Raw genomic sequence first — 13768 nt, 5'->3', positions numbered from 1 at the left:
GCGAGCAGAAGCCTCCAGGTGTTCCCAGGCGGTCTCCCATCCAAGTACTAACCAGGCCCGACCCTGCTTAGCTTCCCAGATCAGACGGGTCTGGCGCGTTCAGGGTGGTCTGGCCTCACGCGCTGGGACCCGGCTCCGGGCGCTCCAAGAGCCTGCTCCCGGCCTGCCTCCTGAGCGCGCGCCCCGCTGCTGGGCCGCTGGGGTGGCGAGCATGTCTCCCTGCGCGCCTGCTGCCCGCTCCCCGCCTCCTCCGGACGCCGCTGGGGAGGGCGAAGGGCTACTCCTGGCCCGCAGCGAGGCCCCTTGGCGCCCCCCGTGGCTCCAGGGGCCTCAGTCACTTCCCTGACTGGGACAGATGCTTGGGCGCCCTGGCGTCCCGGAAATCCCCCGGCCCCGAATGGATTTCAGCCCTCCCCCCTACCCCAACTCCTCTCATCCCCACCCGCAGCACCGCAACCGCACACCCCCGCTGGCTGCTGTGCTGTCCCCCCCTCTCAGGGCCACGGAGGGGGTGGCAGGGTCCTCTCCGCCCCTCCCGTCCTAGGCTGGCACGACCCTTGCCTTGGTCCTTGCTGGCCCCACCCACTGACCAAAAGCCAGGGAGAGCCACCCGAGCCACCAGGGAGCAGCAGCTCCAGTCTGCAGCCACCCTTCGTCACAAGCCTTCAGTCTTGGCCCTGGCCCCTCGTCAGCGACCGGAGTCCCGCCCGATCTCCGGTCCCTTCACTGGCTACACGTCACCTCTCCTGACCCAGGGAGGTGAGAGAGAGGATGAGAGAAGGCCAGAGACGGAGCAAGAGGAGGAGGAGAGAGACAGACAGGGACTGTGGGGACAGAATCCCAGAGAGCAGTTTCCAGGCTCTGGGCCTCGCCGCGTGGAGGGGTGCTGCCTGGGGGCTGCATGGTCAGCCGCTGGGACCGCTTGGCCATCAGCTGTCGCCAGTTGGCCATTGGCCACCGCAGGAGCTGCGGGGGCCAAGCTAGGGAGCGCAAATGGTGGACTGCAAATTGCAGAGGGGCGCGGATTGCAGTTGGCCGGCTTGGTGGGTCGACGGGCGTTGTGTCGGGGGGTTGGCAGAGAAGCGGCCGGCAGGTCGGGGATCGGGCGGCTCCGGCTTGCCGTGTCTCCGACCCAGCCCTCCCGTGAGACATGGTGCTATGAGCCCCCCATCCGTGGCTCTGTGGGTGTTCCTTCTTGGCCTCGCCATATCCTGCGTTCATGTGCGGGCAGAGGGACTAGGGTCACCACAGGACAGGGACCCACAGACTGAACGGGAGGAGGAGTAAGAGGGAGCGAGATGGAAATATACAGGTATATGTACAGGTACGTATCTGGACATACAGAGAGACACGGACAGAGACAGAGAAAGAGCGGGCTGGCACGCGGGGAGAGAGCTCCTGAGCGACAGCCAGAGCCCAACAGGCAGGTCACCGAGCCCCAGAGACACGGGGAGGGGGAGGGGGGGAGGGACGCACAAGCGGGCACAGGGACTGGGACAGACGCACTGAGGCTGTTTGAAGTGGCAGCTTCTCAACCGAAGTGTGGTCGTGCCCGGGGCTGGGCTCCACCAAGGAGGCAGAGCCCGGGCATTGGCAGGCACCCTTGAAGCCCCCGGGCCGGGCCGGAGGGTCAGTGGGCTCCGAGCCCCTCCCAGGGACCCCACCCCCCGCGGGAGGAGGGTGGCAGCCCCCAGGCACCCTGGTTGTGAGGGTTGTGTGCCTGCGTGCCTGCACTTCCCCTCGTGGTGGTCTCTCCTGGAGTCCGCGGGCGTGAGTGTGTGTTGGGTGCTGCTCCCTCAGTCCCCTGGTTTGTCCCGGCTGGCTCTCTGGGCCCTGCGTGTTGAGGCCATCGGGAACGGCGGGAAGGGTGGGCTCCTGGCTCTGGTGGGAGACGGGAGGGGGCGCGCGGGGGGTGTGGGGAGAGGTGCCTGCCGGCGGAGACACAGGCTCGGCTCACTGCTGCAGGCTGACGGCCTGCCTCAGCGAACCGGACTGAGAAGAGGGTGTGTGTGTGTGGGGGGGGGCAGGGGAGCCCTGGCCGCCGGGCCTGGGGTGCTGCGGCCGGGGCTGCGAGCTTGCTTGCAGTGCCGGGCGGCTGACCGGCCGCTGGCCTGGGGGACCTTCGGCTGGCTGGGCGGCTGCAGAGGGGCGAGGGGCGGCAGGGGGTCGGAGGGAGCCACGCCGGGGCGGCGATGCAAAAGGAGAGGCGAGCAGAAGCCTCCAGGTGTTCCCAGGCGGTCTCCCATCCAAGTACTAACCAGGCCCGACCCTGCTTAGCTTCCCAGATCAGACGGGTCTGGCGCGTTCAGGGTGGTCTGGCCTCACGCGCTGGGACCCGGCTCCGGGCGCTCCAAGAGCCTGCTCCCGGCCTGCCTCCTGAGCGCGCGCCCCGCTGCTGGGCCGCTGGGGTGGCGAGCATGTCTCCCTGCGCGCCTGCTGCCCGCTCCCCGCCTCCTCCGGACGCCGCTGGGGAGGGCGAAGGGCTACTCCTGGCCCGCAGCGAGGCCCCTTGGCGCCCCCCGTGGCTCCAGGGGCCTCAGTCACTTCCCTGACTGGGACAGATGCTTGGGCGCCCTGGCGTCCCGGAAATCCCCCGGCCCCGAATGGATTTCAGCCCTCCCCCCTACCCCAACTCCTCTCATCCCCACCCGCAGCACCGCAACCGCACACCCCCGCTGGCTGCTGTGCTGTCCCCCCCTCTCAGGGCCACGGAGGGGGTGGCAGGGTCCTCTCCGCCCCTCCCGTCCTAGGCTGGCACGACCCTTGCCTTGGTCCTTGCTGGCCCCACCCACTGACCAAAAGCCAGGGAGAGCCACCTGAGCCACCAGGGAGCGGCAGCTCCAGTCTGCAGCCACCCTTCGTCACAAGCCTTCAGTCTTGGCCCTGGCCCCTCGTCAGCGACCAGAGTCCCGCCCGATCTCCGGTCCCTTCACTGGCTACACGTCACCTCTCCTGACCCAGGGAGGTGAGAGAGAGGATGAGAGAAGGCCAGAGACGGAGCAAGAGGGAGGAGGAGAGAGACAGACAGGGACTGTGGGGACAGAATCCCAGAGAGCAGTTTCCAGGCTCTGGGCCTCGCCGCGTGGAGGGGTGCTGCCTGGGGGCTGCATGGTCAGCCGCTGGGACCGCTTGGCCATCAGCTGTCGCCAGTTGGCCATTGGCCACCGCAGGAGCTGCGGGGGCCAAGCTAGGGAGCGCAAATGGTGGACTGCAAATTGCAGAGGGGCGCGGATTGCAGTTGGCCGGCTTGGTGGGTCGACGGGCGTTGTGTCGGGGGGGGGGGGTTGGCAGAGAAGCGGCCGGCAGGTCGGGGATCGGGCGGCTCCGGCTTGCCGTGTCTCCGACCCAGCCTCCCGTGAGACATGGTGCTATGAGCCCCCCATCCGTGGCTCTGTGGGTGTTCCTTCTTGGCCTCGCCATATCCTGCGTTCATGTGCGGGCAGAGGGACTAGGGTCACCACAGGACAGGGACCCACAGACTGAACGGGAGGAGGAGTAAGAGGGAGCGAGATGGAAATATACAGGTATATGTACAGGTACGTATCTGGACATACAGAGAGACACGGACAGAGACAGAGAAAGAGCGGGCTGGCACGCGGGGAGAGAGCTCCTGAGCGACAGCCAGAGCCCAACAGGCAGGTCACCGAGCCCCAGAGACACGGGGAGGGGGAGGGGGGGAGGGACGCACAAGCGGGCACAGGGACTGGGACAGACGCACTGAGGCTGTTTTGAAGTGGCAGCTTCTCAACCGAAGTGTGGTCGTGCCCGGGGCTGGGCTCCACCAAGGAGGCAGAGCCCGGGCATTGGCAGGCACCCTTGAAGCCCCCGGGCCGGGCCGGAGGGTCAGTGGGCTCCGAGCCCCTCCCAGGGACCCCACCCCCCGCGGGAGGAGGGTGGCAGCCCCCAGGCACCCTGGTTGTGAGGGTTGTGTGCCTGCGTGCCTGCACTTCCCCTCGTGGTGGTCTCTCCTGGAGTCCGCGGGCGTGAGGTGTGTTGGGGTGCTGCTCCCTCAGTCCCCTGGTTTGTCCCGGCTGGCTCTCTGGGCCCTGCGTGTTGAGGCCATCGGGAACGGCGGGAAGGGTGGGCTCCTGGCTCTGGTGGGAGACGGGAGGGGGCGCGCGGGGGGTGTGGGGAGAGGTGCCTGCCGGCGGAGACACAGGCTCGGCTCACTGCTGCAGGCTGACGGCCTGCCTCAGCGAACCGGACTGAGAAGAGGGTGTGTGTGTGGGGGGGGGGGCGGGGGAGCCCTGGCCGCCGGGCCTGGGGTGCTGCGGCCGGGGCTGCGAGCTTGCTTGCAGTGCCGGGCGGCTGACCGGCCGCTGGCCTGGGGGACCTTCGGCTGGCTGGGCGGCTGCAGAGGGGCGAGGGGCGGCAGGGGGTCGGAGGGAGCCACGCCGGGGCGGCGATGCAAAAGGAGAGGCGAGCAGAAGCCTCCAGGTGTTCCCAGGCGGTCTCCCATCCAAGTACTAACCAGGCCCGACCCTGCTTAGCTTCCCAGATCAGACGGGTCTGGCGCGTTCAGGGTGGTCTGGCCTCACGCGCTGGGACCCGGCTCCGGGCGCTCCAAGAGCCTGCTCCCGGCCTGCCTCCTGAGCGCGCGCCCCGCTGCTGGGCCGCTGGGGTGGCGAGCATGTCTCCCTGCGCGCCTGCTGCCCGCTCCCCGCCTCCTCCGGACGCCGCTGGGGAGGGCGAAGGGCTACTCCTGGCCCGCAGCGAGGCCCCTTGGCGCCCCCCGTGGCTCCAGGGGCCTCAGTCACTTCCCTGACTGGGACAGATGCTTGGGCGCCCTGGCGTCCCGGAAATCCCCCGGCCCCGAATGGATTTCAGCCCTCCCCCCTACCCCAACTCCTCTCATCCCCACCCGCAGCACCGCAACCGCACACCCCCGCTGGCTGCTGTGCTGTCCCCCCCTCTCAGGGCCACGGAGGGGGTGGCAGGGTCCTCTCCGCCCCTCCCGTCCTAGGCTGGCACGACCCTTGCCTTGGTCCTTGCTGGCCCCACCCACTGACCAAAAGCCAGGGAGAGCCACCCGAGCCACCAGGGAGCGGCAGCTCCAGTCTGCAGCCACCCTTCGTCACAAGCCTTCAGTCTTGGCCCTGGCCCCTCGTCAGCGACCAGAGTCCCGCCCGATCTCCGGTCCCTTCACTGGCTACACGTCACCTCTCCTGACCCAGGGAGGTGAGAGAGAGGATGAGAGAAGGCCAGAGACGGAGCAAGAGGGAGGAGGAGAGAGACAGACAGGGACTGTGGGGACAGAATCCCAGAGAGCAGTTTCCAGGCTCTGGGCCTCGCCGCGTGGAGGGGTGCTGCCTGGGGGCTGCATGGTCAGCCGCTGGGACCGCTTGGCCATCAGCTGTCGCCAGTTGGCCATTGGCCACCGCAGGAGCTGCGGGGGCCAAGCTAGGGAGCGCAAATGGTGGACTGCAAATTGCAGAGGGGCGCGGATTGCAGTTGGCCGGCTTGGTGGGTCGACGGGCGTTGTGTCGGGGGGTTGGCAGAGAAGCGGCCGGCAGGTCGGGGATCGGGCGGCTCCGGCTTGCCGTGTCTCCGACCCAGCCTCCCGTGAGACATGGTGCGATATGAGACCCCATCCGTGGCTCTGTGGGTGTTCCTTCTTGGCCTCGCCATATCCTGCGTTCATGTGCGGGCAGAGGGACTAGGGTCACCACAGGACAGGGACCCACAGACTGAACGGGAGGAGGAGTAAGAGGGAGCGAGATGGAAATATACAGGTATATGTACAGGTACGTATCTGGACATACAGAGAGACATGGACAGAGACAGAGAAAGAGCGGGCTGGCACGCGGGGAGAGAGCTCCTGAGCGACAGCCAGAGCCCAACAGGCAGGTCACCGAGCCCCAGAGACACGGGGAGGAGGAGGGGGGGAGGGACGCACAAGCGGGCACAGGGACTGGGACAGACGCACTGAGGCTGTTTTGAAGTGGCAGCTTCTCAACCGAAGTGTGGTCGTGCCCGGGGCTGGGCTCCACCAAGGAGGCAGAGCCCGGGCATTGGCAGGCACCCTTGAAGCCCCCGGGCCGGGCCGGAGGGTCAGTGGGCTCCGAGCCCCTCCCAGGGACCCCACCCCCCGCGGGAGGAGGGTGGCAGCCCCCAGGCACCCTGGTTGTGAGGGTTGTGTGCCTGCGTGCCTGCACTTCCCCTCGTGGTGGTCTCTCCTGGAGTCCGCGGGCGTGAGGTGTGTTGGGGTGCTGCTCCCTCAGTCCCCTGGTTTGTCCCGGCTGGCTCTCTGGGCCCTGCGTGTTGAGGCCATCGGGAACGGCGGGAAGGGTGGGCTCCTGGCTCTGGTGGGAGACGGGAGGGGGCGCGCGGGGGGTGTGGGGAGAGGTGCCTGCCGGCGGAGACACAGGCTCGGCACACTGCTGCAGGCTGTCGGCCTGCCTCAGCGAACCGGACTGAGAAGAGGGTGTGTGTGTGTGGGGGGGGGGGCCGGGGGAGCCCTGGCCGCCGGGCCTGGTGTGCTGCGGCCGGGGCTGCGAGCTTGCTTGCAGTGCCGGGCGGCTGACCGGCCGCTGGCCTGGGGGACCTTCGGCTGGCTGGGCGGCTGCAGAGGGGCGAGGGGCGGCAGGGGTTCGGAGGGAGCCACGCCGCCGCCGGGGCGGCGATGCCAAAGGAGAGGCGAGCAGAAGCCTCCAGGTGTTCCCAGGCGGTCTCCCATCCAAGTGCTAACCAGGCCCGACCCTGCTTAGCTTCGGAGATCAGACGGGTCTGGCGCGTTCAGGGTGGTCTGGCCTCACGCGCTGGGACCCGGCTCCGGGCCCTCCAAGGGCCTGCTCCCGGCCTGCCTCCTGAGCGCGCGCGCAGCTGCTGGGCCGCTGGGCTGGCGAGCATGTCTCCCTGCGCGCCTGCTGCCCGCTCCCCGCCTCCTCCGGACGCCGCTGGGGAGGGCGAAGGGCTACTCCTGGCCCGCAGCGAGGCCCCTTGGCGCCCCCCGTGGCTCCAGGGGCCTCAGTCACTTCCCTGACTGGGACAGATGCTTGGGCGCCCTGGCGTCCCGGGACTCCCCCGGCCCCGAATGGATTTCAGCCCTCCCCCCTACCCCAACTCCTCTCATCCCCACCCGCAGCACCGCAACCGCACACCCCCGCTGGCTGCTGTGCTGTCCCCCCCTCTCAGGACCACGGAGGGGGTGGCAGGGTCCTCTCCGCCCCTCCCGTCCTAGGCTGGCACGACCCTTGCCTTGGTCCTTGCTGGCCCCACCCACTGACCAAAAGCCAGGGAGAGCCACCCGAGCCACCAGGGAGCGGCAGCTCCAGTCTGCAGCCACCCTTCCTCACAAGCCTTCAGTCTTGGCCCTGGCCCCTCGTCAGCGACCGGAGCCCCGCCCGATCTCCGGTCCCTTCACTGGCTACACGTCACCTCTCCTGACCCAGGGCGGTGAGAGAGAGGATGAGAGAAGGCCAGAGACGGAGCAAGAGGGAGGAGGAGAGAGACAGACAGGGACTGTGGGGACAGAATCCCAGAGAGCAGTTTCCAGGCTCTGGGCCTCGCCGCGTGGAGGGGTGCTGCCTGGGGGCTGCATGGTCAGCTGCTGGGACCGCTTGGCCATCAGCTGTCGCCAGTTGGCCATTGGCCACCGCAGGAGCTGCGGGGGCCAAGCTAGGGAGCGCAAATGGTGGACTGCAAATTGCAGAGGGGCGCGGATTGCAGTTGGCCGGCTTGGTGGGTCGACGGGCGTTGTGTCGGGGGGGGTTGGCAGAGAAGCGGCCGGCAGGTCGGGGATCGGGCGGCTCCGGCTTGCCGTGTCTCCGACCCAGCCTCCCGTGAGACATGGTGCTATGAGCCCCCCATCCGTGGCTCTGTGGGTGTTCCTTCTTGGCCTCGCCATATCCTGCGTTCATGTGCGGGCAGAGGGACTAGGGTCACCACAGGACAGGGACCCACAGACTGAACGGGAGGAGGAGTAAGAGGGAGCGAGATGGAAATATACAGGTATATGTACAGGTACGTATCTGGACATACAGAGAGACACGGACAGAGACAGAGAAAGAGCGGGCTGGCACGCGGGGAGAGAGCTCCTGAGCGACAGCCAGAGCCCAACAGGCAGGTCACCGAGCCCCAGAGACACGGGGAGGGGGAGGGGGGGAGGGACGCACAAGCGGGCACAGGGACTGGGACAGACGCACTGAGGCTGTTTTGAAGTGGCAGCTTCTCAACCGAAGTGTGGTCGTGCCCGGGGCTGGGCTCCACCAAGGAGGCAGAGCCCGGGCATTGGCAGGCACCCTTGAAGCCCCCGGGCCGGGCCGGAGGGTCAGTGGGCTCCGAGCCCCTCCCAGGGACCCCACCCCCCGCGGGAGGAGGGTGGCAGCCCCCAGGCACCCTGGTTGTGAGGGTTGTGTGCCTGCGTGCCTGCACTTCCCCTCGTGGTGGTCTCTCCTGGAGTCCGCGGGCGTGAGGTGTGTTGGGGTGCTGCTCCCTCAGTCCCCTGGTTTGTCCCGGCTGGCTCTCTGGGCCCTGCGTGTTGAGGCCATCGGGAACGGCGGGAAGGGTGGGCTCCTGGCTCTGGTGGGAGACGGGAGGGGGCGCGCGGGGGGTGTGGGGAGAGGTGCCTGCCGGCGGAGACACAGGCTCGGCTCACTGCTGCAGGCTGACGGCCTGCCTCAGCGAACCGGACTGAGAAGAGGGTGTGTGTGTGGGGGGGGGGGGCGGGGGAGCCCTGGCCGCCGGGCCTGGTGTGCTGCGGCCGGGGCTGCGAGCTTGCTTGCAGTGCCGGGCGGCTGACCGGCCGCTGGCCTGGGGGACCTTCGGCTGGCTGGGCGGCTGCAGAGGGGCGAGGGGCGGCAGGGGGTCGGAGGGAGCCACGCCGGGGCGGCGATGCAAAAGGAGAGGCGAGCAGAAGCCTCCAGGTGTTCCCAGGCGGTCTCCCATCCAAGTACTAACCAGGCCCGACCCTGCTTAGCTTCCCAGATCAGACGGGTCTGGCGCGTTCAGGGTGGTCTGGCCTCACGCGCTGGGACCCGGCTCCGGGCGCTCCAAGAGCCTGCTCCCGGCCTGCCTCCTGAGCGCGCGCCCCGCTGCTGGGCCGCTGGGGTGGCGAGCATGTCTCCCTGCGCGCCTGCTGCCCGCTCCCCGCCTCCTCCGGACGCCGCTGGGGAGGGCGAAGGGCTACTCCTGGCCCGCAGCGAGGCCCCTTGGCGCCCCCCGTGGCTCCAGGGGCCTCAGTCACTTCCCTGACTGGGACAGATGCTTGGGCGCCCTGGCGTCCCGGAAATCCCCCGGCCCCGAATGGATTTCAGCCCTCCCCCCTACCCCAACTCCTCTCATCCCCACCCGCAGCACCGCAACCGCACACCCCCGCTGGCTGCTGTGCTGTCCCCCCCTCTCAGGGCCACGGAGGGGGTGGCAGGGTCCTCTCCGCCCCTCCCGTCCTAGGCTGGCACGACCCTTGCCTTGGTCCTTGCTGGCCCCACCCACTGACCAAAAGCCAGGGAGAGCCACCCGAGCCACCAGGGAGCGGCAGCTCCAGTCTGCAGCCACCCTTCGTCACAAGCCTTCAGTCTTGGCCCTGGCCCCTCGTCAGCGACCAGAGTCCCGCCCGATCTCCGGTCCCTTCACTGGCTACACGTCACCTCTCCTGACCCAGGGAGGTGAGAGAGAGGATGAGAGAAGGCCAGAGACGGAGCAAGAGGGAGGAGGAGAGAGACAGACAGGGACTGTGGGGACAGAATCCCAGAGAGCAGTTTCCAGGCTCTGGGCCTCGCCGCGTGGAGGGGTGCTGCCTGGGGGCTGCATGGTCAGCCGCTGGGACCGCTTGGCCATCAGCTGTCGCCAGTTGGCCATTGGCCACCGCAGGAGCTGCGGGGGCCAAGCTAGGGAGCGCAAATGGTGGACTGCAAATTGCAGAGGGGCGCGGATTGCAGTTGGCCGGCTTGGTGGGTCGACGGGCGTTGTGTCGGGGGGTTGGCAGAGAAGCGGCCGGCAGGTCGGGGATCGGGCGGCTCCGGCTTGCCGTGTCTCCGACCCAGCCTCCCGTGAGACATGGTGCGATATGAGACCCCATCCGTGGCTCTGTGGGTGTTCCTTCTTGGCCTCGCCATATCCTGCGTTCATGTGCGGGCAGAGGGACTAGGGTCACCACAGGACAGGGACCCACAGACTGAACGGGAGGAGGAGTAAGAGGGAGCGAGATGGAAATATACAGGTATATGTACAGGTACGTATCTGGACATACAGAGAGACATGGACAGAGACAGAGAAAGAGCGGGCTGGCACGCGGGGAGAGAGCTCCTGAGCGACAGCCAGAGCCCAACAGGCAGGTCACCGAGCCCCAGAGACACGGGGAGGGGGAGGGGGGGAGGGACGCACAAGCGGGCACAGGGACTGGGACAGACGCACTGAGGCTGTTTTGAAGTGGCAGCTTCTCAACCGAAGTGTGGTCGTGCCCGGGGCTGGGCTCCACCAAGGAGGCAGAGCCCGGGCATTGGCAGGCACCCTTGAAGCCCCCGGGCCGGGCCGGAGGGTCAGTGGGCTCCGAGCCCCTCCCAGGGACCCCACCCCCCGCGGGAGGAGGGTGGCAGCCCCCAGGCACCCTGGTTGTGAGGGTTGTGTGCCTGCGTGCCTGCACTTCCCCTCGTGGTGGTCTCTCCTGGAGTCCGCGGGCGTGAGGTGTGTTGGGGTGCTGCTCCCTCAGTCCCCTGGTTTGTCCCGGCTGGCTCTCTGGGCCCTGCGTGTTGAGGCCATCGGGAACGGCGGGAAGGGTGGGCTCCTGGCTCTGGTGGGAGACGGGAGGGGGCGCGCGGGGGGTGTGGGGAGAGGTGCCTGCCGGCGGAGACACAGGCTCGGCACACTGCTGCAGGCTGTCGGCCTGCCTCAGCGAACCGGACTGAGAAGAGGGTGTGTGTGTGGGGGGGGGGGGCCGGGGGAGCCCTGGCCGCCGGGCCTGGTGTGCTGCGGCCGGGGCTGCGAGCTTGCTTGCAGTGCCGGGCGGCTGACCGGCCGCTGGCCTGGGGGACCTTCGGCTGGCTGGGCGGCTGCAGAGGGGCGAGGGGCGGCAGGGGTTCGGAGGGAGCCACGCCGCCGCCGGGGCGGCGATGCCAAAGGAGAGGCGAGCAGAAGCCTCCAGGTGTTCCCAGGCGGTCTCCCATCCAAGTGCTAACCAGGCCCGACCCTGCTTAGCTTCGGAGATCAGACGGGTCTGGCGCGTTCAGGGTGGTCTGGCCTCACGCGCTGGGACCCGGCTCCGGGCCCTCCAAGGGCCTGCTCCCGGCCTGCCTCCTGAGCGCGCGCGCAGCTGCTGGGCCGCTGGGCTGGCGAGCATGTCTCCCTGCGCGCCTGCTGCCCGCTCCCCGCCTCCTCCGGACGCCGCTGGGGAGGGCGAAGGGCTACTCCTGGCCCGCAGCGAGGCCCCTTGGCGCCCCCCGTGGCTCCAGGGGCCTCAGTCACTTCCCTGACTGGGACAGATGCTTGGGCGCCCTGGCGTCCCGGGACTCCCCCGGCCCCGAATGGATTTCAGCCCTCCCCCCTACCCCAACTCCTCTCATCCCCACCCGCAGCACCGCAACCGCACACCCCCGCTGGCTGCTGTGCTGTCCCCCACTCTCAGGGCCACGGAGGGGGTGGCAGGGTCCTCTCCGCCCCTCCCGTCCTAGGCTGGCACGACCCTTGCCTTGGTCCTTGCTGGCCCCACCCACTGACCAAAAGCCAGGGAGAGCCACCCGAGCCACCAGGGAGCGGCAGCTCCAGTCTGCAGCCACCCTTCCTCACAAGCCTTCAGTCTTGGCCCTGGCCCCTCGTCAGCGACCGGAGCCCCGCCCGATCTCCGGTCCCTTCACTGGCTACACGTCACCTCTCCTGACCCAGGGCGGTGAGAGAGAGGATGAGAGAAGGCCAGAGACGGAGCAAGAGGGAGGAGGAGAGAGACAGACAGGGACTGTGGGGACAGAATCCCAGAGAGCAGTTTCCAGGCTCTGGGCCTCGCCGCGTGGAGGGGTGCTGCCTGGGGGCTGCATGGTCAGCTGCTGGGACCGCTTGGCCATCAGCTGTCGCCAGTTGGCCACTGTCCACCGCAGGAGCTGCGGGGGCCAAGCTAGGGAGCGCAAATGGTGGACTGCAAATTGCAGAGGGGCGCGGATTGCAGTTGGCCGGCTTGGTGGGTCGACGGGCGTTGTGTCGGGGGGTTGGCAGAGAAGCGGCCGGCAGGTCGGGGATCGGGCGGCTCCGGCTTGCCGTGTCTCCGACCCAGCCTCCCGTGAGACATGGTGCTATGAGCCCCCCATCCGTGGCTCTGTGGGTGTTCCTTCTTGGCCTCGCCATATCCTGCGTTCATGTGCGGGCAGAGGGACTAGGGTCACCACAGGACAGGGACCCACAGACTGAACGGGAGGAGGAGTAAGAGGGAGCGAGATGGAAATATACAGGTATATGTACAGGTACGTATCTGGACATACAGAGAGACACGGACAGAGACAGAGAAAGAGCGGGCTGGCACGCGGGGAGAGAGCTCCTGAGCGACAGCCAGAGCCCAACAGGCAGGTCACCGAGCCCCAGAGACACGGGGAGGGGGAGGGGGGGAGGGACGCACAAGCGGGCACAGGGACTGGGACAGACGCACTGAGGCTGTTTTGAAGTGGCAGCTTCTCAACCGAAGTGTGGTCGTGCCCGGGGCTGGGCTCCACCAAGGAGGCAGAGCCCGGGCATTGGCAGGCACCCTTGAAGCCCCCGGGCCGGGCCGGAGGGTCAGTGGGCTCCGAGCCCCTCCCAGGGACCCCACCCCCCGCGGGAGGAGGGTGGCAGCCCCCAGGCACCCTGGTTGTGAGGGTTGTGTGCCTGCGTGCCTGCACTTCCCCTCGTGGTGGTCTCTCCTGGAGTCCGCGGGCGTGAGGTGTGTTGGGGTGCTGCTCCCTCAGTCCCCTGGTTTGTCCCGGCTGGCTCTCTGGGCCCTGCGTGTTGAGGCCATCGGGAACGGCGGGAAGGGTGGGCTCCTGGCTCTGGTGGGAGACGGGAGGGGGCGCGCGGGGGGTGTGGGGAGAGGTGCCTGCCGGCGGAGACACAGGCTCGGCACACTGCTGCAGGCTGTCGGCCTGCCTCAGCGAACCGGACTGAGAAGAGGGTGTGTGTGTGGGGGGGGGGGGCCGGGGGAGCCCTGGCCGCCGGGCCTGGTGTGCTGCGGCCGGGGCTGCGAGCTTGCTTGCAGTGCCGGGCGGCTGACCGGCCGCTGGCCTGGGGGACCTTCGGCTGGCTGGGCGGCTGCAGAGGGGCGAGGGGCGGCAGGGGGTCGGAGGGAGCCACGCCGCCGCCGGGGCGGCGATGCCAAAGGAGAGGCGAGCAGAAGCCTCCAGGTGTTCCCAGGCGGTCTCCCATCCAAGTGCTAACCAGGCCCGACCCTGCTTAGCTTCGGAGATCAGACGGGTCTGGCGCGTTCAGGGTGGTCTGGCCTCACGCGCTGGGACCCGGCTCCGGGCCCTCCAAGGGCCTGCTCCCGGCCTGCCTCCTGAGCGCGCGCGCAGCTGCTGGGCCGCTGGGCTGGCGAGCATGTCTCCCTGCGCGCCTGCTGCCCGCTCCCCGCCTCCTCCGGACGCCGCTGGGGAGGGCGAAGGGCTACTCCTGGCCCGCAGCGAGGCCCCTTGGCGCCCCCCGTGGCTCCAGGGTCCTCAGTCACTTCCCTGACTGGGACAGATGCTTGGGCGCCCTGGCGTCCCGGGACTCCCCCGGCCCCGAATGGATTTCAGCCCTCCCCCCTACCCCAACTCCTCTCATCCCCACCCGCAGCACCGCAACCGCACACCCCCGCTGGCTGCTGTGCTGTCCCCCC

At 68.9% G+C, this 13768-nt stretch overlaps 7 pseudogenes; all 7 read right to left on the bottom strand.

Moving 5' to 3' along the window:
- Nucleotides 1-3: 3 nt before the first annotated feature.
- LOC148756066 (5S ribosomal RNA) lies at nt 4-121 on the bottom strand (annotated as a pseudogene).
- Nucleotides 122-2209: 2088 nt separating this feature from the next.
- On the bottom strand, nt 2210-2327 carry LOC148756065 (5S ribosomal RNA; annotated as a pseudogene).
- A 2095-nt stretch (nt 2328-4422) lies between these two features.
- On the bottom strand, nt 4423-4540 carry LOC148756064 (5S ribosomal RNA; annotated as a pseudogene).
- Nucleotides 4541-6639: 2099 nt separating this feature from the next.
- On the bottom strand, nt 6640-6757 carry LOC148756063 (5S ribosomal RNA; annotated as a pseudogene).
- A 2092-nt stretch (nt 6758-8849) lies between these two features.
- On the bottom strand, nt 8850-8967 carry LOC148756062 (5S ribosomal RNA; annotated as a pseudogene).
- Nucleotides 8968-11065: 2098 nt separating this feature from the next.
- LOC148756061 (5S ribosomal RNA) lies at nt 11066-11183 on the bottom strand (annotated as a pseudogene).
- A 2097-nt stretch (nt 11184-13280) lies between these two features.
- LOC141568756 (5S ribosomal RNA) lies at nt 13281-13398 on the bottom strand (annotated as a pseudogene).
- Between the last annotated feature and the right edge of the window lie 370 nt (nt 13399-13768).

The sequence above is a fragment of the Rhinolophus sinicus genome, chromosome 13 (genome assembly GCF_057876585.1).
Source record: "Rhinolophus sinicus isolate RSI-liver-muscle chromosome 13, RSI-T2T, whole genome shotgun sequence".
Taxonomy (NCBI): domain Eukaryota; kingdom Metazoa; phylum Chordata; class Mammalia; order Chiroptera; family Rhinolophidae; genus Rhinolophus; species Rhinolophus sinicus.
Note: the sequence above shows the minus strand (reverse complement) of the source record. Positions and strands in the feature narration are given on the sequence as shown.